We start from the raw sequence: 22,495 nt of genomic DNA on the forward strand, positions 1-22,495 counted from the left end.
CTTCCTTCCTTCCTTCCTTCCTTCCTTTCTCTCTTTCTCTTTCTTTCTTCCTTCCTTCCTTTCTCTTTCTTTCTTTCTTTCTTTCTTTTTCTTTCTTTCTTTCTCTCTTTCTTTCTCTCTTTCTCCCCACTTCCAGCTTTATTAAGGTATACTTGACAAATAAAATTGTAAGATATATAAAGTGTATAATGTGATGATATATGTACACATTTTGAAGGGATTCCCCCATATTGAGCTAATTAACACATCCATCACCTCACATATTTACCTCCTCCCTGTTATTGCTGGTGAGAACATTTAAGTTCTACAGTCTTAACAAATTGTAGTTATACAATACAGTGTTATCAACTGTAGCCACCATATTATACATTAGATCCTCAGACCTTACCTTAAAACTGGAAGTTTATACCAGGTTACCAATATATCCCTATTTCTCCCACCCCCCCCAGTCCCTGGCAACCACTTTTCTACTCTCTGTTTCTATGAGTTTTTTTAAAGATTCCACATAGAAATGATACCATGAAGTATTTGTCTTTATCTGTCTGGCTTATTTCACTTAACATAATGTTCTCCAGTTTCAACCATTTTGTTGAAAATGACAGAATTTTCCTTTTAAAGACTGAATAATGTGATATATATATATATATATATATCACATTTTCTTGATCAGTTCATCTGTTGGTAGGCATTTAGCTTGCTTCCATACCTTGGCTATTGTGAATAATGCTGTTATAAACATGGAAGTACAGATATTTCTTTGAGATAGTGGTCTTGTTTCCTTTGGTTAAATACTCAGAAGTGGGATTACTGGATCATATGGTAGTTCAAGTTTTAATTTCTTGAGGAACCTTCATACTGTTCTCCATGGTGCATTAGTTTACATTCCCACCAGCAGTGCGTGCACGTGTTCCCTTTCCTCCACATCCTCGCCAACATTTGTTTACTCTTGTCTTAGGCGATAATTGTTAAACAGGTCCCTCCTGGGACCCACAAGCTAGAGCGCCTAGAAGATATTTGGATTTTATATTTTTGGTAGTGATTTATCAGCCTCCAACTCAGCCATGCAAAAAGAAAGAAAAGAAAGAAAAAGGAAAGAAGGAAGGAAGGAAGAAAGGAAGAAAAGAAGGAAGGAAGAAAGGGAGGAAGGAAGGAAGAAAGGAAGGAGGGAAAAGGAGTAATATTAATTTTCTGTAACTTAATCTAGTCTCTTTGGGACCTTTATTCTGAATGGTAGATCTGGTTTATTTCTGGTAAACTGTCAGTTCAATGATATTCAGGCATTCCAGGGGCGAGCATGGTCCAGGTGTCCTTTCTGTCTTTATTCCTGTGTTGAATATAGGGGCAGGGGTGGGCTTACAGCTGTGCAGGCACACTAGTGGGGAGCAGACTTCCGTCCACAGCCTTCCTCTGTCCTCCTTGGGCACCCGCTGACCTCTTTTGTGCTCCTTTCCACTTTCGTTCATCACCCTCCTTATGGAGCTTGTTTCCGCCAGCTTCCCTGAAGTTAGGCACACGTTTCCTCTTTCTTTAGATCCCCCTCAAACTTGTCTGAGGTTTTCATTACCCCTGTGTCCTGGGGACACAGCATCGGGTGGGATGAAGTGATATTTTCTGTCTTCAAGATTCACCAGTGCTGTTCACTCATTTACTCAGGCCACGATCTTCTAATTCACCCTCTAATCCTCTCTTATACCCCTCAGCAATTGCATCAACAGCTCCTGTTTTTTTAATAAATTGTATATTATTTTAATTGTGTTTCCCTCATTGTATGTAAGCTCCATGGAAGCAAATAACTTTTAAACTTACTGCTGTACCCCCAGAAGTATGGTGTATGTGCAAAAAAAAATTGTTGAATGAATGCCTGAACGAATCTCCTATTAAACTTATAATTTGTTCCCTTTTGTTATTGTAAACTACTTTGTGTGGACATCTTTGCAGTTTTTTATTAGTATCCAACTTTGCTAGGTGTCAACTCCTAGAAAGAGAATTACTAGATTAAAATATGTGCATATTGAAAAAATTGATGTATATTGACAAATTTCCTTCAAAAAGTTTACATCGAATTATACTTCTATTAATAGCACATGGAAATGCTAATCCTTCTGGTTTCTCGGAAATGTCCTGATTCTGTTGTTAGATGCCGGGTGAACCGGGATCCTATTACTCACTGTGGAATATAAGGGAAACTTCATTGTTGCATATTAGTTAAAAATGAAATAAAAAATAAAACAATTACTCCTCCCAAAATAGAACCTCATCACATCACTTCTGGAGACTGCCTCCAAGTGACCCCAAACTTCTGTGCGTCCATTACTTTTGGACAAGCTTTTGTAGAGCTTTATTCACTCAATCCCTTGTGCTTGAAAAAAGACAACAATAAATAATAAGGATATATGTACTTTGCTGTAAGAAAGCTCGATATATGAGGGTCTTAATGCTTAAATTTTGGTGAAAGAGAATAATTATCTTATAAGGAGTTCCTGCACATAGTAACATGCGTCTTAAGGGAAATAAGAAGTTTATAGACAATGTTTTAATTGTAATGTGTATAATGGGGTGAGACTGGCCCTTGTGCTATGTGTGGGAGTTTTCCTTCCAGGATAGTAAAACATAATTTGTTTTGTAATGGGACAGAAGCATTCTAAGCCATCCTCTTGTGTCTTGCTGTGCAGATTTATGTACTTTTGGCTAATAAATATGTCCATATAAACAAATGGATGCTTTCCGTTTTCCGTGCCTGTAGCTCTTGAAGAGAACACCTCTGTCTCTAGCTCATGAGCCCTCAAACCTTTGAAACAAATGCTAACATACCACTTTCCTCTGTGTGCTTTACTGCGTTTTCTAAAAGTATGAAAAACAGCAACTTCAGCTAGAAGTGTACGTGTGTATATATATTTGGGTTTGTAAGATTTAGGTTGGAAAGGCTGAAGATTCCAAACAAAAATACAGCATTTCAATTACATTTTATGCATTAAATGGTTTCTGTTAGTGACTGTATTGGAAACACCTAATCATTGTCATGTGGTTGCCTACAAATGTTCAGACATTTTCCTGGTTATGTTTGACCATGGACTATTTCAGCATTCAACCAACTTGCACCAGCACCTATTCATATATTGTCAAATTAATAGTTCTTGAAAGAAAAAACAGGTTATGTAGCTCTCACTTACCTTTTTTGGCTTGTACATGGGTTTTCATAGACTGCAGTGGAAATACTGTGAGCAAGGATTATCTCTTCGGGCTTAGGTGTAAACACTAGAGCTTACTATAATAACTTGGATCATGCACCATCCTAGGAGCAGGGGTTATTTCCTTGAGACACTTGAGTGGATGGATCAGTTGCTAAGCAACTTGCATTCTTATGGGGCCAGGCTGGGGAACAAAAGGGTGCCAGGTGGTCATACAGAGAAGGAAAATGACAAAGACACATGGAAAAATAAAACCTCCATCTGGGAACTGTAGTGCATAACCGTTTAGAAATTTGGAATATGTTCCCCCTTAATAATTCACTTCAACAGCTATTCATCAATGGTTATATCTTTAATATCCATGCCTATCTCTCCGTCCATCTACCACCCATCCATTCATCCACCCTGGCAGAATGATTTTGAGATTAGAAATTACAAGGAGTAAGTTGAATTGTATATCTTATATTATTAACTACTTTGCCAATAATTATTCTTCATAATTATTTCTTATTCATTCACACACTTTCCTCTGTTCCTTCCCCCCTCTATGTCGTTTACATTTTTACTTTTCATCTCCTTGTCACGTGCTTTCTCTTTTTTTTCTCTCAGGACTGATTTTATAGATGGGACCATTGCTTCACTGCTGACGGATACTTAGATACTTAACTAAGATAGAAATACAGATTCCTAGAGAAGATTGTCAGAGCAGCCTCATGTCTCTACACTTTACAAGACCTCTTTCCTAGACATTTATGTGCTGAAACTTAGCATCCTGACGTCCAAGTGGAAAACAATGGTAGCAGTCTAAAATATCAGAAGTTACGATACACAATCATACAAGAAATGAGCTTTACCTATTTAAAATGTAAGTCACTTCTATTTGTTCAAATACATTATAAAAGTATGCCTTTTCTCATTATAGAAATTGAAACTAAAGAAAAACCACGAGTTCTTTCTTTTTGCGAGATCTGCCAGCGTTATACCAGACTGCGCTCCTCAGGCTTTGGTTTGTTTGTTTTTTTTGATAGGCTAGGACTGTAACACCAAGAATCCAGTTGTCCTCAAGAATTTTAGAAAAAAAAGTGCAGTCTAGTTTGGGGACATATCTGAAGGAAGAACGAAACTATTGTTTATTTAGTACTTATCGTATGCCTGGCATTGTGCTAGCGATTTCTTGGTAGATTAAAAAACTTAATCTACAAAAATCTTTGTATTGTGGGTATTATTATCCACATTTAAAAATATGTAATCAAGGCTTGAAGAGGTTAAACAACTTGCACAAGGCCGCTCAGTTTCCGAAAACCAGGGTTTCTGCTATGCTACTGAGGAAGTGTTTCCTCTTTAGATGCCAGTAAACCAATGAAACAAGTTTAATGGGATAATACAGTGCCAGTGCTTGTTTGATCGCTAATTCTTCTAAGGGGGTGTGTGTGCGGGGGAGCGGAGAGGGGGACAGGCATGTCTGTAGCAGTTGGGGAAAGCGGAGGGGAGATGTGAATGTTCTGGACTATTGGGATCCTATCTCACTTCTCCTTTTGTCTTAGGTCGTCCGTTTACACTGATGTAGCATTCCCTATTTTAACTTTTCCTCTTCACCAGGTTTTTGTCCTTTTCGTCCTTTTCTCCTTTTCTTGCCCTTTGGCCATTGTCTGCTCATTTAACTACTGTAGTGGATATAGTTCATGCTTCACCGGAACCTGCTGGCTCTCTTGTATTTTTGTTCGTGTACCACCCTCCCTGGCCTGCATGTGCATTGGCTGCTAAGACGCCATACCTGTAGCTCTCTTTACAAGACTGCCACAAAGCCTCCACTTCAAGAAAGCAGAAGTGTCCAGAAGTTTACACTGACCCTCTTCCTTCTGCCTCCAGTGGCATATAACCAGTGACCGACTGATGTAGGAATATGACAGGCCAGCCTCCTTGCCTCCCATCTGGATACCTCACTCATAATTTTCCACTTGAAAGCTCCCCTGTAGACTAGTCCAAGGCTGGGATTTTGCCTGCAATTACACATCTCTTCCACTTCTTCCTTCTTCATTCGGCTCTGCCAGCCTCTTTGTAGTTCTTCCTGAGGGCACTTTACATTTTTTTAAAATTATTTTTTACAATTTTTAAAGGTTACTTTCCATTTACAGCTATTACAAAATATTGGCTATATTCCCCATGTTGTACAGTACATCCTTGAGCCTATGTTACACCCAATAGTTTGTCCCCTTGACTCCCCATCCCTATATTGCAGGCCCCCCCCTCCCCCGGCCCCGCCACTGGTAACCACTAGTTTTTTCTCTATATCTGTGAGTCTGCTTCTTTTATGTTATATTTGCTAGTTTGTTGTACTTTTTAGATTCCACATATGACATCATGCAGTATTTGTCTTTATTTGTCTGACTTATTTTATCCAGCATAATGTCCTCCAAGTCCATTCACATTGCTGCAGATGGCAGAATTTCATTCTTTTTTACAGCTGAGCAGTATTCCATTATATATATATATATGTATATATACATACATATATATGTATATATACATATATATACCACATCTTCTATATCCATTCATCTGTTGATGGACACTTAAGTGGTTTCCATGTCTTGGCAATTGTAAATAATGCTGCTGTGAACATTGGGGTGCATGTATCTTTTCGAATTAGTGTTTTTGTTTTTTTTCGGGTATATACCCAGGAGTGGAAACTGAGGGTACTTTCTTAATAAGTTATTTGCTCATGAATGTTTGTCTCAGATTCTGGGGAATACACACATTTTACACGGCTGATGGATAGAGGATTTGATAAGACACTGTTCTTGGGAAACCTGAACACTCTCATGCCTTCTCTGTTAGAGTGAGGGAGAATAGAGGTCAGGTGGTCAATGGAACCAACTCAGATTGGGTCTAGTGGGCCTCCGGGCTCATCTGGTAATCATTTTCCAATTTCCTGACTGGATAATCAGGGTGGACATATTTAGCATCTGGCAGAAGACTCACATTGGTTCCCTAATCTATGGAGTAAGAGCTATTGCAGTAACAAAGACCAAGTGGAGGTCACCCAGGCCACGATGGTCAATCAAAAATAATTCTGTCCCCCAACTCCTGTGTGAATTGGCAGCAATTTGCACCATCCTCGAAGACTTAATCAAACCAACATAGATGGGCAACCCCATTATATTCCCACTTAATACATCATTTTACTTCCTGCATAAATCAGATGAATCACGGCAGGTGACCGTGGACTAGCAGAAATGTAACCTAGCGGTATCTGCAATGTGGCTGCTATGCTGCATGTGTTATTTTTACTAGAACAGATTACCACTGCTCCTCATTTGTGGTATGCAGCTATTGAAGAGGAAAATGCGTTCTTTCCAATACCTGTTATGAATGAGGATCAGAAACAGTTCGCCAGGGTGGATAACAGGGTATATTCACAGCATAGGCAGCCCCAGCCAATCACCAGCTCTGACCTCCCATAATGTGCAGAATATTTTTGTACCCTTAACGAAGGCATCCTTTACATAAGCCAGAGTTTCCTGCTGTGTGAGTCATCAGCATTAGGCAAGTTCACCTTTGAAGTATTAACGAATCTCCACTTTTTCGTCTGTGTATCTCAGTGGGCACCTTTGTGGCTTTTTGATCAAACTATTCTCTCATTGAAGGAGCCATCAGTAGAATTCATCAGTATACATCTCGTCTAGTACTATATCCTTTTATTCAAGGACCTCCAAATCCTCAGATATTACCATGACTGTATATATCAAATTAATGTTTCAACTTCCTTATTTATTTGTGAATCTGTCACTTTATAACAAGGGAACTAACAGCCTGTTTATACTAGTCACACGATAGCATTTTTTCTACAGAGCAATTTTTGTTATTTATCAAATGATCACCTAAGTTACATACGGCTCTCTCTCCCTAAAACTGTCTGTGATCTTCGCTGGAGGACAAACTGCAGGATAGGAGATTGTAGGTAACTAGGATTCACTTTTTTCTCCATTAGTCTGGGGCGCTATGAGTAATTTCAATCTACTATTATCCATCAAAGTTACATGCACATATTTAAACTGAGGCATCAGAAAAGAAGCATAGTTAGACAATAAATTTTAGTGAACGGTTACTACGTGCCAGGTGCTATGCCGAGCCTTAGCAGTACATCAACAGACAAGACAATGCTAGCCAACAATAAGCAAACCTTAGACTGTGGGAAACAGGTATATAAAGCAATAAGCACAAGACAGTAAATGTAATGATAGAAGTGTATACAGGATATCATAGGGACACAGAGAAAGGCACACAGCAGAGTCATAGGGTGGAGGGCGGTTATCAGGGTGATTTCCTATAGAAAGAAATGGCAGAACTAAATCTTCAGGAATGTGCTTGCGTTGCATACACTTTATATTTTAATTTATATATTATCATTTTTATATTTTATGGTTAAATATTATCATATTTGTTAGTCTATTTCTACATTATCTAGGACACTTTCACACTGGAGAGTTATACTGAAAAGTAGATTGCAGTTAATGGATTTATCTTCTTCTTTTACATTTTAAAATACTTTTCAATTTTTTTTTAAGCGTTTATTTTATATTGGAGTATAGCCAATTAACAATGCTGTGATCGTTTCAGGTGCACAGCAAAGCGACTCAGCCATACGTATACATGTATCCATTCTCCCCCAGACTCCCCTCCCGTCCAGGCTGCCACATAACTGTGAGCAGAGTTCCCCGGGCTGTACAGTAGGTCCTTGCTGGTTTTCCGTTTTGAATACAGCAGTGTGTACATGTCGATCCCAGACGCCCTGTCCCTTCCCTCCACCCTTACCCCGGTAACCATCAGTTCGTCCTCTACGTCTGTGAGTCTGTTTCTGTTTCGTAAATAAGTTCATCTGTATCATTTTTTAAGATTCCACATATAAGTGATATCATATGATATTTGCCTTTCTCTGTCTGACTTACTTCACTTAATATGACAATCTCCAGGCCCATCCATGTTGCTGCAAATGGCATTGTTTCATTCTTTTTTACAGCTGAGCAGTATTCCATTATATATATATATATGTATGTATACATACATATATATACATACATATATATGTATATATACATATATATACCACATCTTCTATATCCATTCATCTGTTGATGGACACTTAAGTGGTTTCCATGTCTTGGCAATTGTAAATAATGCTGCTGTGAACATTGGGGTGCATGTATCTTTTCGAATTAGTGTTTTTGTTTTTTTTCGGGTATATACCCAGGAGTGGAAACTGAGGGTACTTTCTTAATAAGTTATTTGCTCATGAATGTTTGTCTCAGATTCTGGGGAATACACACATTTTACACGGCTGATGGATAGAGGATTTGATAAGACACTGTTCTTGGGAAACCTGAACACTCTCATGCCTTCTCTGTTAGAGTGAGGGAGAATAGAGGTCAGGTGGTCAATGGAACCAACTCAGATTGGGTCTAGTGGGCCTCCGGGCTCATCTGGTAATCATTTTCCAATTTCCTGACTGGATAATCAGGGTGGACATATTTAGCATCTGGCAGAAGACTCACATTGGTTCCCTAATCTATGGAGTAAGAGCTATTGCAGTAACAAAGACCAAGTGGAGGTCACCCAGGCCACGATGGTCAATCAAAAATAATTCTGTCCCCCAACTCCTGTGTGAATTGGCAGCAATTTGCACCATCCTCGAAGACTTAATCAAACCAACATAGATGGGCAACCCCATTATATTCCCACTTAATACATCATTTTACTTCCTGCATAAATCAGATGAATCACGGCAGGTGACCGTGGACTAGCAGAAATGTAACCTAGCGGTATCTGCAATGTGGCTGCTATGCTGCATGTGTTATTTTTACTAGAACAGATTACCACTGCTCCTCATTTGTGGTATGCAGCTATTGAAGAGGAAAATGCGTTCTTTCCAATACCTGTTATGAATGAGGATCAGAAACAGTTCGCCAGGGTGGATAACAGGGTATATTCACAGTTCGCCAGGGTGGATAACAGTGGATAACAGGGTATATTCACAGCTCCCCAGGGTGGATAACAGGGTATATTCACAGCTCCCCAGGGTGGATAACAGGGTATATTCACAGCTCCCCAGGGTGGATAACAGGGTATATTCACAGCTCCCCAGGGTGGATAACAGGGTATATTCACAGCTCCCCAGGGTGGATAACAGGGTATATTCACAGCTCCCCAGGGTGGATAACAGGGTATATTCACAGCTCCCCAGGGTGGATAACAGGGTATATTCACAGCTCCCCAGGGTGGATAACAGGGTATATTCACAGCTCCCCAGGGTGGATAACAGGGTATATTCACAGCTCCCCAGGGTGGATAACAGGGTATATTCACAGCTCCCCAGGGTGGATAACAGGGTATATTCACAGCTCCCCAGGGTGGATAACAGGGTATATTCACAGCTCCCCAGGGTGGATAACAGGGTATATTCACAGCTCCCCAGGGTGGATAACAGGGTATATTCACAGCTCCCCAGGGTGGATAACAGGGTATATTCACAGTTCCCCAGGGTGGATAACAGGGTATATTCACAGGCTTGCCCTAGGCCCAAGTTAACTCTCCTGTTCTGTCACAATGTAGCTTGAAGGGACCTTGATCTTCTGGTCATTCCACAAAATATCACTTTGGTCCTCTATATTGGCGATGGCAGGTAATCATACAGAAGCAGGAAATGGCAAGTACTTTGGATGCCCTGGGAAGACACGTGTACTCCAGAGACTGAGAGAAACTCTACAAAGATTCAGGAGCCTGTCATTCCAGTAAAGGTGTTAAGGCTCCACCAGTTTGGGACATGCTAGGACTTTCCTTCACAGCAAAAGAAGTGCAGCAATGGGCCCATGTCCGTGGAATTCCTTGGTCTTACCATGTTCTCTGCCATCCTGTAGCAGCTGGTTTGAAAGAATGGTGAAATGGCCTTTTGAAGACTCTGTTACAGCATCAGCTAGGTGGAAGTACCTTTCGGCCTTGGGGCAAGGTCCTCCAGAAGGCTGTATAAGCTCTGAATCAGTGTCCAGTATATGTTGCTGTTTCTCCAATAGGCCGGATTCACAGGTCCAGGAATCAAGGGGTGGAAATGGGCGTGGTACCACTTACAATTACATCTAGTGACCCAGTAGCAAAGTTTTTGCCTCCTGTTTCTGCCACTTTATGCTCTGCTGGCCTAAAGTTCTTAGTTCCAGAGGGAGGAGTGATTCCATCAGGAGACACAATAATGGTTCCATTGAACTGTAAGTTAAGACTGCTGCCCAGCCGCTGTGGGCTCCTGATGCCTCTGGATCAACAGGCAAAGAAGGGACTTACTGTGCTGGCTGGGGTGATGGACCCTGATTACCAAGGGGAAATTGGACTACTACTCCACAGTGAAGGTAAGGAAGAGTGTGTCTAGGATACAGGAGATCCCTTAGGACATCTCTTAGTATCACCGTGCCTAGTGATTAAGGTCAATGGAAAAATACAATGACCCGACCCAGGCAGGACTACCAATGGCCCAGATCCTTCAGGAATGAAGGCTTGGGTCACCCCACCAGGTAAAGAACCATGATCAGCTGAGGTGCTTGCTGAAGGCAAAGGGAATACAGAATGGATAGTGGAAGGAGGTAGTTATAAATACCAGCTACAACCTTTGTTTTCTTTTCTCTCTTAGTCCTTTGTTATGTAATATAAGATGTGTTGATTTTATATCACAGTGTTTAAGTATTGTTAATTTTACATCATAGCATTAAGTTATAGGATATCAAGGACAGAGTAAACATCACTCAAGGACTTTATGTCTTCTTCCAGGGAAGAGATTAGTGTGTTTTTGGTTGTATGCCGGATAGTTGTATCATGTTGGGCAGAATTGTGATTTTGTTATTGTCTTTATTTGGAGATTAAGTATGGTTTAAGGAGATGTGTATGACTGCCAAGTTGACAAGGGGTAGACTTGTGATGGCTAATTTTATATGTCAACTTGACTGGCCATGGGGTGCCAGATTAAACATTATTTCTGGGTATCTCTGTAAGGGTGTTTCCAGATGAGATTGGCATTTGAATATACATATTTGAATATAAATATACATTAATATCCTACACGACACTAATATAGACACTATATGGAGTCTCTGGCAAGTTCTAATAGAAGAATCACAGGGTAGAACCCAAGTTTCTGGAGACGCCATCTACAGTTGAGTACTATACACCGTTCACAAAGCAGCTGCTGATCTGCTACTGGATCTGGTAGGTACTGGCCATCTAAACACAGGACATCAAATGACTGCATGACCAGAGCTGCCCATCCTGAGTCGGCTGCTTTCAGACCCACTAGGTCCCAAGTTTAGGTGGGCCCAGCAACAATCCATTGTACAATGAAAGTGGTATATCCAGAATCAGGTGCCAGCAGGTCCTGAAGGCACATGTAATTCTGACAAATAGGTGGCTCAAATCCCCATGTCACCTACCCCCATGGCACCAATGCTTCTCCCTTAGTTTACACCTTCAGCTCCATAATTAACTGCTAGAAGAGGGAAAAATCCTGAGTCTGGTTCACAGATAGGTCAGCTCAGTATGTTGGTTCAGTTAAGCCTATTCTTGGATGGCCCAGAAGGACAGTGGCGGAAAGAAATTCTTCCCGTGGGCAGGACTCCCGGCAGGGTAGCTTGTTATCCATTTTGTGTGGAGAGAAGAGTAGCCCAATGTAAGGATATATGCAAACTCCCAGGTAGTGGAGATTGGTTTGCCTGTTTAGTCAGGGGTCTGAAAGCAGCAAGATTGGAAGATTGAGGACAAGGAGGTCGGGTGAGAGGCAGTTGGGTGGATTTAATGGGAGTGGGCACAAAGCCCTCTTCCCATGGCATGTTAATGCCCACCAGAGACCATCCAGTGGTAGAGCAGCAGGTGGATAGGATGATTCATCCAGGAGAAGCCAGCCGTCCTTTGTCTTTGGCTACCCCGGGGTCTTGTCTTTGTCTGCCAAAATGTGCCCATGAACTGGGTAGACGTGGTGGCAGAGACAAAAAGCATATGTTCTTCTAGCTACTGCTGCTGAATGTACAACTTGTCAGCAGGAGACACTCCTAATATAATATGATGCTGAGCCCCAAATGTAATGCTATCCCTCAAGGAAACCAACAAGCCTCTTAGTGGCAAGTTATTTACATTGGACACTCTGTGTCATGGAGAGGGCAGTGATTTGTCATGAGTGGGATTTACATGTATTTCCAGGTATGGATATTCTTTCCTGCCTGCAGTTCCTCAGCTTTTCTGCTATCCAAGGGCTCATAGAGTATCTGATTTATCGACATGAGATCTGGCATGACATTTCTTTGAACCAAGGGACCCACCTTACAGCAAAGGAGGTGTAGCAAAAGATAAATGACCATGGTACCCCGTCCTACCGCATACTACATCATCCATCACCCAGAAGCTGCAGCCTGGTAAAGCTTTGGTATTGTCTCTTATAGGTATAGCTAAGGCATCAGCTTTGAAATGATACCCTGTGAGGATGGGCCTCTGCCTTTCAGGATCCAGTATGTACTTTGTAATGGTTAATTTTATGTGTCAGTTTTCTAGGCCATGGTTCCAGATATTTAGTCAAACATTATTCTGAATTTTTCTGTGAGCTTGTTTTTGGATGAGATTAAAATTTAAATTGGTGGATTTTGAGTGAAGCAGATTGCTTCCCATAATACAGGTGGGACTCATCCAATCAGTTGAAGGCGTGGATAGAACAACTCAACTCTTTGAAAGATTCCAGATCAATGGACTACTTTAGATCCATTCTGTCTGAGTGGCCATGTCCTTTTTGGGGTCACAGAGCCCTTTAAAAATCTGATGAAAGTGCAAGATGTTCGCACTAGTAAATTGTATATATGAACCATACATAGTTTATTTTGCAAATAAATTTAGGACAGATACTAAGGAAAATCCCTCATTAATCTGCCACGTTAAAACCCTTTTCTGTATCTTCCTTCGTTAAAGGAAGATCTTGGTTTTGTTGTGGCAGCCAAATTATCCACACGAAGTCAACAGATGGAATTAGTTAACAATGTAGTATCAAGCTTTGGACTAAGACATAAGGTTTCCCCCAAGTCATCCTATTGGGTCTTCCAGAAGACTGAGAGATTTAAAATGTACCAGAAATATTTTATTTGACTTTTTAAGTAGTCACTGAGAGCCCCAAACATAATTAGGTTTACCATCAGTGGAATGCTTCCAGTGTGTTTAGTTTCAGAACTGTTTTCTTATCCAACATGTCCCTTCTTAAATGTCAATCAGGGAAGAAGTTCTTAAGCACCCAATATCTGAAGATATTCCATGATTTCTACTGTAATAGCCTCTTAATTTCCTTTTTATCATATTTGATGCTAACAGTTGTATTGCTGGTTGATTTACTTGTGTTTATTGACTGTCTCCCCATAAAATTTAAGCTCAATCCAAGCAAAGACCTTGTTTATCTTGCATATCACCGCACTTCTAGGGTATTGTACAGAGCCACCCATAAGTTAGGGGCTAAGAAATATTTGTTAAACGAAGGAATAGTACACTTGCAGAGTTCATGGTAAGACTCACGGTTAAATAATTATCTTGAAAGAGTACTTAGGAATGAGATCGGGGCCATTAACTGTGTTTGTAATAAATTCTTTTCTTGATGATGACGGAGACTGTTGTGATGATGAAGATGATAACATCAGCTACCTTTCCTGCTGCTGTGGGGTAAACTGAAGTGGGTTGACCCGAAGAAATAGACAGACACGCTGAAGCACAGCTTCAAACAGTATCCTTTAACCTCTGACTGCTGGGAAGCCCAGCCACAGATAATCTTGTCTGGGGGTCAGGATCCCAAGGGAGCAAGCTATGAGCAAAGTCAGTTCATGAAGAAAGAAAAGCCAAGTCGCTGATGGCAACAGGAATTGCAAACAGTGGTCACAGTTGCTACCACTGGATGGCCTGATGGCTATTAGAGCTCAAAGCCCCGCTCTCCTCTCCCAGGCTTTCCAACTAGTCTTTACAGTGGCCTTGGGAAGTAGCCCTTCCAAAGGGAAAGACCGTATATCACTCTTACTCATTTCTAGCTCTAGTTTATCAAGAAAGACATACGGAGACATTTATCGCAATTATTATTAATACCTTTTCCTCCATACTTTAACATTTATTTTATATAGGTTGAAAGTCCGTATCATGTAAACAGTTTTTTTCACCTGTCCAATATTATATGATAAGTCTCAGTTTATTATTTGTTGGCATGTTCATCTTAAGCATTAGGAACTATGCATATTTCCTCCTATTTACAATTTTAAACAGAACAAAACCTCAAATTAAAAAAAAAAATTTCGACACGTTTGTGAAGTCCATCCTACACTTTTGTAAGCAAATAAACACCAATACCCTTATGAACACACATACACAAAGAAAAGAAAAAAAGAAAGGAACCTGGCCTAGAACTTCTTGCTCCGTTTCACTGTGACTTGATATTGTTTTCCTGGTCCACATCTAGGACTGGAAAATGGTGGCTGATTGCATCCAAGGCTACGCTTGTGACTTTTATTTCCTGCTTCTACTAGAACCAAGATATCCAAAGAGCGTGTCTGGAAGGACTTGTGTTTTCATGATTTCTAGTCCAGTGTCTCAGTCACGGAGGAGTTTGGGTCCACTCCAAAGAGCAACTTCTCCTGAAGCACAAAACCTCAGACCATGAGGTCCCATTTACACACAGTTATTTCCATGGGGTAGGTGGCAAGTTCTCAAGATAACCTTGTCTGTGAGATAGATACAAGTATCTCTAGGACATTTTTATAGCCGGCTCCATACGGTAAGTAGCCCCAGCACTGGAGTATTCTAGAAACTCCTAAGCCATGGGCAATGATTAAATTTGGTGTGAAGGTAAGCAGGGGTGCTCTCCACTGTGTAGTTAAAAACAAAAAGTGGGCACAGAGAAAGTACTTGATCTGCCCTTTCTTCACCCACTGCATTTTCATTTCCTCTTCCACTACCCCAGAGGTCTAATAATGGACCCTATCATCCCATATTTAAAAGAGCTTTAAATATCCATGCAGAGTCAAAAATTGTAGTAGGAATTCGGGGGTTTGCTTTTTTCTTTCAGGTTTTGTGACTTACTAGGTTCAGCGTACTTCGTAATATATCCCCGAAACCACAGGATCCTGAAGGCAAATTCCCTTGGGGAGAGTGGCCCTGCGGGCTGATTAGCACAGTCTGCCTGCCTCGTACCTCCCCTCTGCTCAGGTATTCGGTGTTCAGCCAGACGAGCTTGTGCTGGCTCCCCGGGTCCCTTGCTCCATTTTCATTCGAGCCAGTGATGCAAAGTCCCCCAGCTTGGCCTGTCAGAACTTGATAGCTCTGTAAACATTGAAATCTTTGTTGCCATAACAGCAGGAAAAATAATATGGGATCCTGCCTATAAATATAGCGGAGGCCTTGGGGAATAGGAGCATTTCTAAATGACTTGAAGCTCTGTCATGGCATAATCTCTTATAAATAAATGTCACCGTAGTCACTGAATGCAGCCTGGATTTTTGCCTGCCCTGGTGCTCAGCCTTCTAGACAATAGTTATGCTAAGGGATTATCTTTTAACATAGTGCAGTTATCTCCTTTGTTTGTTTTCTTTTTTCATTATTCACATAAGCCAAGGGAAATGAAAAGCATCTTATTTCAGGCAAAAGGGCCTGTGAATGATTAACTCTGGTTCCATGCATGGGACTCTGCATAGCAACCCCTTGGCTTACAACTAGAAAAAGGCTCAAGGCAGCAACAGCAGCCCAGGGACCTGAGACCAACACTCTCAAACGAAGGTGGTGAGGAACTGATCAAGTCTAAGCACTGTGTTTATGAGGAGGATTCTCTGTAGCTGGCTCATTTTAATTTTGCATTGGTTTTGTTGCACTTTTCTTGGTGGAGATGTGTTTTGCTGACCTTCACTTTCACATGGACTCTTGCTTTTGGAGTATACTGGAGGATCCAAGTGAAACTCGGCTATGCGTACGCCTTAATCTGGTTTATGCCACCATATTTTACATGTTTTCCCCCTTATACTGTCCAAAACTGAGCTAACACTGGCTAAATTTTACATTAAAGAACGGAACTAACAGATAGCTTCATAATGACCTTGAGTTTTAATTTTAGCTCAATGAAAATTTTGTTGGTAAAATTTGGCTCTCTTGGAATTAGATATAGCACAAAGTGTTAGATGAATGAAAGAGAAACAAATGGTGTGATTACATGGTTCCAATTAAAAGGACATGAGTGTGTTAAAGACCCACATTGTGCAAATATAGGGGTGAAATCAAAACCAATTCTGTATCTTTTTGTGGACACTTGGTGTTTAAACATTTATGTAACAAAGTCTATTTTCATGGAAAACAAGACCTGAGTTAAAAGAGTCAGAAGAAAATGAAGTGTAAGCTGAGGACAGAAGAAACATTGGAAAATTTAGGAAAATGTAGTATAGTTATAATAGAGCCAAAATATTTTGGACACTTAAATTTAGACTGCAAGTCAATCCAGATGTTTATTTATTAACGTTAATAATGTTTCCAGTCTTGTTATAGAATACGAAATCCCAGGGGTTCCACTTCTGAGTTTAAAGACAAATGCATGGTCTTCATTCCTTTCCAGCTCTGTTTTAATTTTAGAGGTTTTCTATAGCCATGATTTTCCTGTAAAAGTGTTTGCAAAATTTTGAGCAGCTCCTGATGCCTAGCAGAAAGTCTCAGTGAAACACGGGTCTAGCAAAGCTTTCCCCTTTCTGCATTTGTCTTCTTGCTTCCATGGCAATAAAGGGAGAAACTTGGCATAAGAATATAATCTGTTCCCGCCTGTTTCTCATCTGAAGTCATAAACCTCTGCCATCCCACCCAAGACTAGAATTTTAGCTGGCATAAAACAGCTGTCTGCTTACAGGTTTATTCCGGTAGTAACCAAAGACAAAACCGTTTTAACTGAAAGCTCTAGGCTCTTCTCAAAACCTTCACAATCTCTGGGTCATCCCCAAGAGGAAACCATTGAGGAAAAGGTACAAGTTACCTCCTTTCTTATAGTTTTTGACACACCGTATGTTTACGAAGTTTGAGAACATTTTGCCCTTCTGGTTTCTCTAGATTGAGTGCCATGGAGAAAAGGAGGTGGGGTTGGGGGGTAGGGTCACAAGCTCAAAAGCCCTAGGGCTCAGGCACACAAGCTAAGTCAGCTGCAGTCTAGGGGAGGGAGTGGTCTGTCGGAAAAGGCGTCTGCTGCTCAGCTGCCCCCAAAGTTACCATGTGGGAATGTGGAGAGTTTTGCCAGATATTCTGGTTTGTCAGTAGAAGTTCCCCAATCCTGATTTTTATGTGAATTCTGCATAGTTTTAAATGTTGGCAATTTTTAATTTGGATTGAAGTCGAACATTGTGAAGGTCAATCAAAACATGGCTCTTGAACGCTTGGGGCCGCTGGTGTCCAAACTCCAGGCTTGGCCCCTGATTCACTACGGGTAGATCTTACCTTTCACAGCTTCTTAGGTTCTAAAGCCGTCAAGTGGCATAATAGTTACACATTTTACTTTTTATTCTAGGTAGTCTGACAGAAAGTAAAGAACACAGGTTTGGAGCCAGGGAGATACAGATTTTCCTAGTTCCAGATTTTACCAAATTGTGGCCTGCAGCAGCTTAATGAATCTCTTGAAGCCTCTCTTGTAACCTGTGGAAATGAAAACCTGTTTCACCGGGTGTTTGAAGGAGTAAATATACAACTAGATGTAACATGCTTAGCCTGGTGCATTTAGGTGCTCTTTTCATGGGTGTTACTATTCTGATCATTACCAGCAGGTGATCCTCTTTGGACGACACAGCACCTCCTTCCCAATGAGCTCCTCTCAGGACAGGGAGAAGGGCCTCGCTGAAGATTTAATATGCTGTGCAATACAAAGAAATTGTATCAAGAGTCATTTCTAAGGCCTTAAAGGATTTTAGAGCTAGAAGAAACCTTCACAAAACCAGCCAACAGCTGGAAATTAATAGAAATATCAGTTTTATCCTAAACATCAATATTTTAAACCATACAAATGAATGATGTTACTGAAATGCAGTTAAGAACAATTTTATTTATAAAAAATAAAACAAAAGACCTTATCTGGAACCATGTTGTAAAGTAAAAGAATGCAGGCTAACTTTTTTCCTCCCAGTTTCTGCGGGAGTATTTACTCGGAAATAAATGGATGAATGCCACTTATAATATATCCTTCTTTTGTATCCAGGCACGTCTGCTATTAGGGAGATTTCTCCTCTCCTAACTCTAGGTCCATGATCTCTGGATGATGGTGGCAAGGGGTCACTCAGACAATTGGGGGGCACCGAAATGGAGTCTGAGAAGATAACTGATGTTTTCTTGCTTTCTGTTAAAAATTAGGTGCAAGTTAAAGTTTCAGCTCTTAAAGGAAGAGGGCTCCTTTCTTCCTTCCCTGGACCAGCTGTAGGTAATGACAGAAAACAAAACAAAACAAAACGTTCAGTCTGACAAATAGTTCAGTGGTAAAAATAAAACAGGGTAGTCATGTAAGATGGTTCAGTGTATCTGGTGTCTTTTACATGACTTATCCTCTTGCTTGATAAGAGCTCTTTGACAGCATGTTAGGGAGTGATGTGGCTGTGTGATGGCTTATTTGAAGTGCTCATCTATGAGCCATCGATATATTTACTGACAAAACTCTTTTATTCCTAAAATGTAATGGCATGTGGTGCTGGTCCTGTAAGAGTCTCAAAGACTTTTGCTGACATTTAAGAGTTGTAGAGAATAATGATAATATTGTCATCTACCATGAGATAGGAACTATGCTAGGTGCTTAATGGACATTGTGTAAAATCCTCATCGCCTTTTATGTAGCTCTTTATCTCCATTTTATAGAGGGGTCAGTTGAGTCTCAGGCATATAGGGCTTCCCTTGGGTCACACAGATGGTTAGATGAGGCTAGGATTAAACCAGATTTGTTGCTCTAGGCCTCTCTACCCCGTACTTTCTGCCGTAGTTAGAGAGTAACCTCCCCAACTCGCAGAGAATGTAAATTACCTAGAAATCATCAGCGATGTCAGAACCGCCAGCCATCCAACAGCCAAGCTCAAAATAGAACAAGATTACCTGTCACATGACAGGCAGAATTAGTTGAGATCCCTTGTTATTTCTTAAAGAGCGAGAGGTTCTCCCTCTTTTGCTCTCTGCATATGACATAGAAAGAAATTGATAAAAAGAGGGGTGATAAGGAGTAGAATAATGAGAAATGGGGCCTGACAAATGCATAAAGAAACTAGGTCTGCCTCTTCCTTTCTCTCTGATAAACTCAGGCTCCTAAAGTAAATGAAGGGCTGGTAAGTTTGACCGTAGAAGATGTCAGGGGCTACAGGTGTCTGCCATTCCCTAGACAAGAAGAAGTGGTTGTGCACTAAACGTCCCGTGAACCAGTTAGGCCTTTGGTAACTTTCTTTGCGTCCATTGTCGCTGGGGACCCCTTCGCCCCAACACTTTTTTCAATCCTGGTTCGGCCATCCCCACCCTAAGAAGACTATTAGATGAGTAATAAGTTAAAGGGCCATCGTGTGCAGAAAGAAGCCCTCCCACCTCCCAGGAGATGCATTCGCATGACAAAACAGAAGGTAAGCACTGAGGGTGGCCACCCCTCCTCCACCCTTTCTTTCCCTTTGGCAAAGGGTAGTAGGTCGTTTACTCACATCAAAAAAACTTAGTTTACGTTGGAACATCAGGATGGGACTCGGAAGGAGTGGGAGAAAAACATGTGTGTGCATTTCTTGCAAGAGAGGCAACAGGAAGGCAAAGCAAAATCACAGAAGGCCCATCTTAGCGCTTACGTTAGTCCACGTCTTCATTGTGCCTGTTGTTGGCACTGTCTCAGGAATCACTTAGATCAGTGGCTCCAGGTTCCGCAAGGTGTTCCTGAGTCTGAATCGCTGGGAGGATGGAGAGGCAGAGCTTTTTCATCTTACAAATGATCCACAGGTGGTTCTGATGTGCAACCGCAGACTTCGACCCTTTAGGTAATCCCCTCCAGGCTTCCGGGGTTTGTTTGTTTTTCTTTATCTATTCCAAATAAATATGCACGACTACAGTATATTTACACCAAGTACCCAGATCACCATAATGAAAGTACAGCAAAGGGATTCTCAAAAAAAAAAAAAAAAAAAAATCAAAATATACTTCCCTTCAAAACGCTGTGATTTATGAACTAGGTGTGATAAAATGGAGATAGACTCCTCTTTAAAGAACACATGTAATTAGGGTCAAAACAATATTAGTACAGTCAGATTCCTGATCAGAATTTAGGAGTGAGGTTGGTTGAAAGTTCATTATGCTGATGTGTCTGGTTTGATCCCGGTGACTTTGCATCCAAGAGGTTAGGGATGCGAGTTGCAAATAAGCGTGAAGGTTTTAGGAAAAATAAAAAGTTAAGGGAGAGGGAGAGAGCGAGGTGAGAGAGAGTCTCAGTATGAACTGATGGAAAGTGAATATACCTCTGTTGAAAAGAAGAGCAAAGGTCAGAAGGAACCAGGAGTGAACCACCAATAAATATGGATGCTCCGAAGTGTATATGATCTGAGGAGGACACTTATGACCTAAGGCTGAGCAAGTGACCTTAAAGTAAAGGCAGAAAAGGACCCAACAATTCCAGGGAGTGGCAGGACCCGCAGCAGGGGGTGAAAATAGAAGAAACCATTGGGTCTAGTGAGCCCCAAAGATCAGGGCTAGGAGAGTTTCCTGAGACAACAATGGTGGAAACGCAGAGAGGCCTTGGAAGAGGCTAATGCTGTCAACCTCTGCCAGGCCGAGTCGCACGGAACCGTATACTTGTGACTTTGCGCATCTGGATATAGTTTGAATCCTAAGAGTCCTTTTGATTGTAGTAAAAACAGTTGCACACTTGAAAGGGCTGTGCGTGCTAGATCCCAGTAAACAGGCTGGGTGTGGTGAATGGCCAGAGTGAAAGGAAAAAGTTCAGAGGCATGGTCTTTGGAAGAGAAAATCACCCCTCTTAAATAGCTGTTGTCTGGGGGTTGCTGGAATTTATGCAAGAGAAGGAGTATCTGGGAACCAAACTAAGAGGACCGTCTGTCAGAGGAGGTGACCCACAGGCTAGACCAGCAGGGTCAAGAGCTCAGAGGACAGACCTGTGAGAAGATAAGAGGGCGTGGCAGTGAAACCGAGGGGAGGAGCCTTGAGAGATGGGGATAGTCTATAAGGGAAGGCTGACGTCCCTGAGAGCAAGGGCAGATTATGAACCGAAATCAGGAAGAGGAGCATGAGGGAACGAATTTGGAGAGGGGAAAACTGAGTGTAGGGCTTTATGCCCAGAAGCACATGAAAGGCTAATGAAAGACTCCTTCACGAGACAACTCAGGGAGATGCTGGCGCAGGCGGGGGTGGTGAGCTGCTCCGACGCCATTTTGACTTGACGTGAAATGGTAGGTCTGGGGCCAAATGGGTAAAGATCCCTTGCTCGCTTCCTCTAAAATCTCAGAGTGAAATATCAGCTTGGACCTAGGGAAGGAGGGAGATGAGACTAAGTTAGAAGTCTGCAAAGGGGAGCCTTAGGGGACATAAAAGAAAAGTAGTACGAGAGAGCCCCTTGTGGAACTTTCTGAATACTCAAGACTGTTGCCACGTAGGGACTACTCTGCAACTCAAATTTCCTCACAAAATAGAAAGACTATGTGCACGTGAGTGTTGTGCCTGTGTTGGACTGAGGCTAGGGTGGAGGAGGGGATAATACTCAGGAATACCAGAACGTGGTAAAAGGCCATAACCCAAGGGAGGTAATTCCTGGAAGAGAAAATTTCCCCTTACTGACCGTGAGATGACCATGCTAATTAACTCTGGGTTAGTGCAGAAGAACTGTAACAGAAAAGTCTTTTCTGTGAAGTTAAGGTATTGACAACAAGAATATTGGGTTTTTTTTTAACGTCTTTATTGGAGTATAACTGCTTTACAATGGTGTGTTAGTTTCTGCTGTATAACAAAGTGAATCAGCTATACATATACATACATCCCCATATCTCCTCCCTCTTGCGTCTCCCTCCCACCCTCCCTATCCCACCCCTCTAGGTGGTCACAAAGCACCGAGCTGATCTCCCTGTGCTATGCAGCTGCTTCCCACTAGCTAGCTATTTTACATTTGGTAGTGTATATATAAGTCCATGCCACTCTCTCACTTCGTCCTAGCTTACCCTTCCCCCTCACCGTGTCCTCAAGTCCATTCTCTATGTCTGTGTCTTTATTCCTGTGCTGCCCCTAGGTTCTTCAGAACCATT

The 22,495-nt window shown here is 41.4% G+C and overlaps 1 protein-coding gene across 39 annotated transcripts in view; it reads left to right on the top strand.

Moving 5' to 3' along the window:
• Positions 1-22,495, top strand: part of LOC114486617 (uncharacterized) — a 323,771-nt gene that overhangs the window by 69,554 nt on the left and 231,722 nt on the right. For 4 of the 39 annotated variants that reach the window (XR_008617904.1, XR_008617901.1, XR_008617898.1 and 1 more), the window contains one exon: positions 3,798-4,053. The exons of 32 other annotated variants lie outside the window; for them this stretch is intronic. The gene's annotated coding sequence lies outside the window, so the exon portion shown is untranslated. Of the gene's footprint in view, positions 1-955; positions 1,751-3,797; positions 4,054-9,797; positions 10,583-22,495 lie in introns of those variants that run through there. 3 more of the 39 variants (XR_008617907.1, XR_008617914.1, XR_008617890.1) reach the window with 3 other exon arrangements.

Source organism: Physeter macrocephalus, chromosome 7 (genome assembly GCF_002837175.3).
Source record: "Physeter macrocephalus isolate SW-GA chromosome 7, ASM283717v5, whole genome shotgun sequence".
Taxonomy (NCBI): domain Eukaryota; kingdom Metazoa; phylum Chordata; class Mammalia; order Artiodactyla; family Physeteridae; genus Physeter; species Physeter macrocephalus.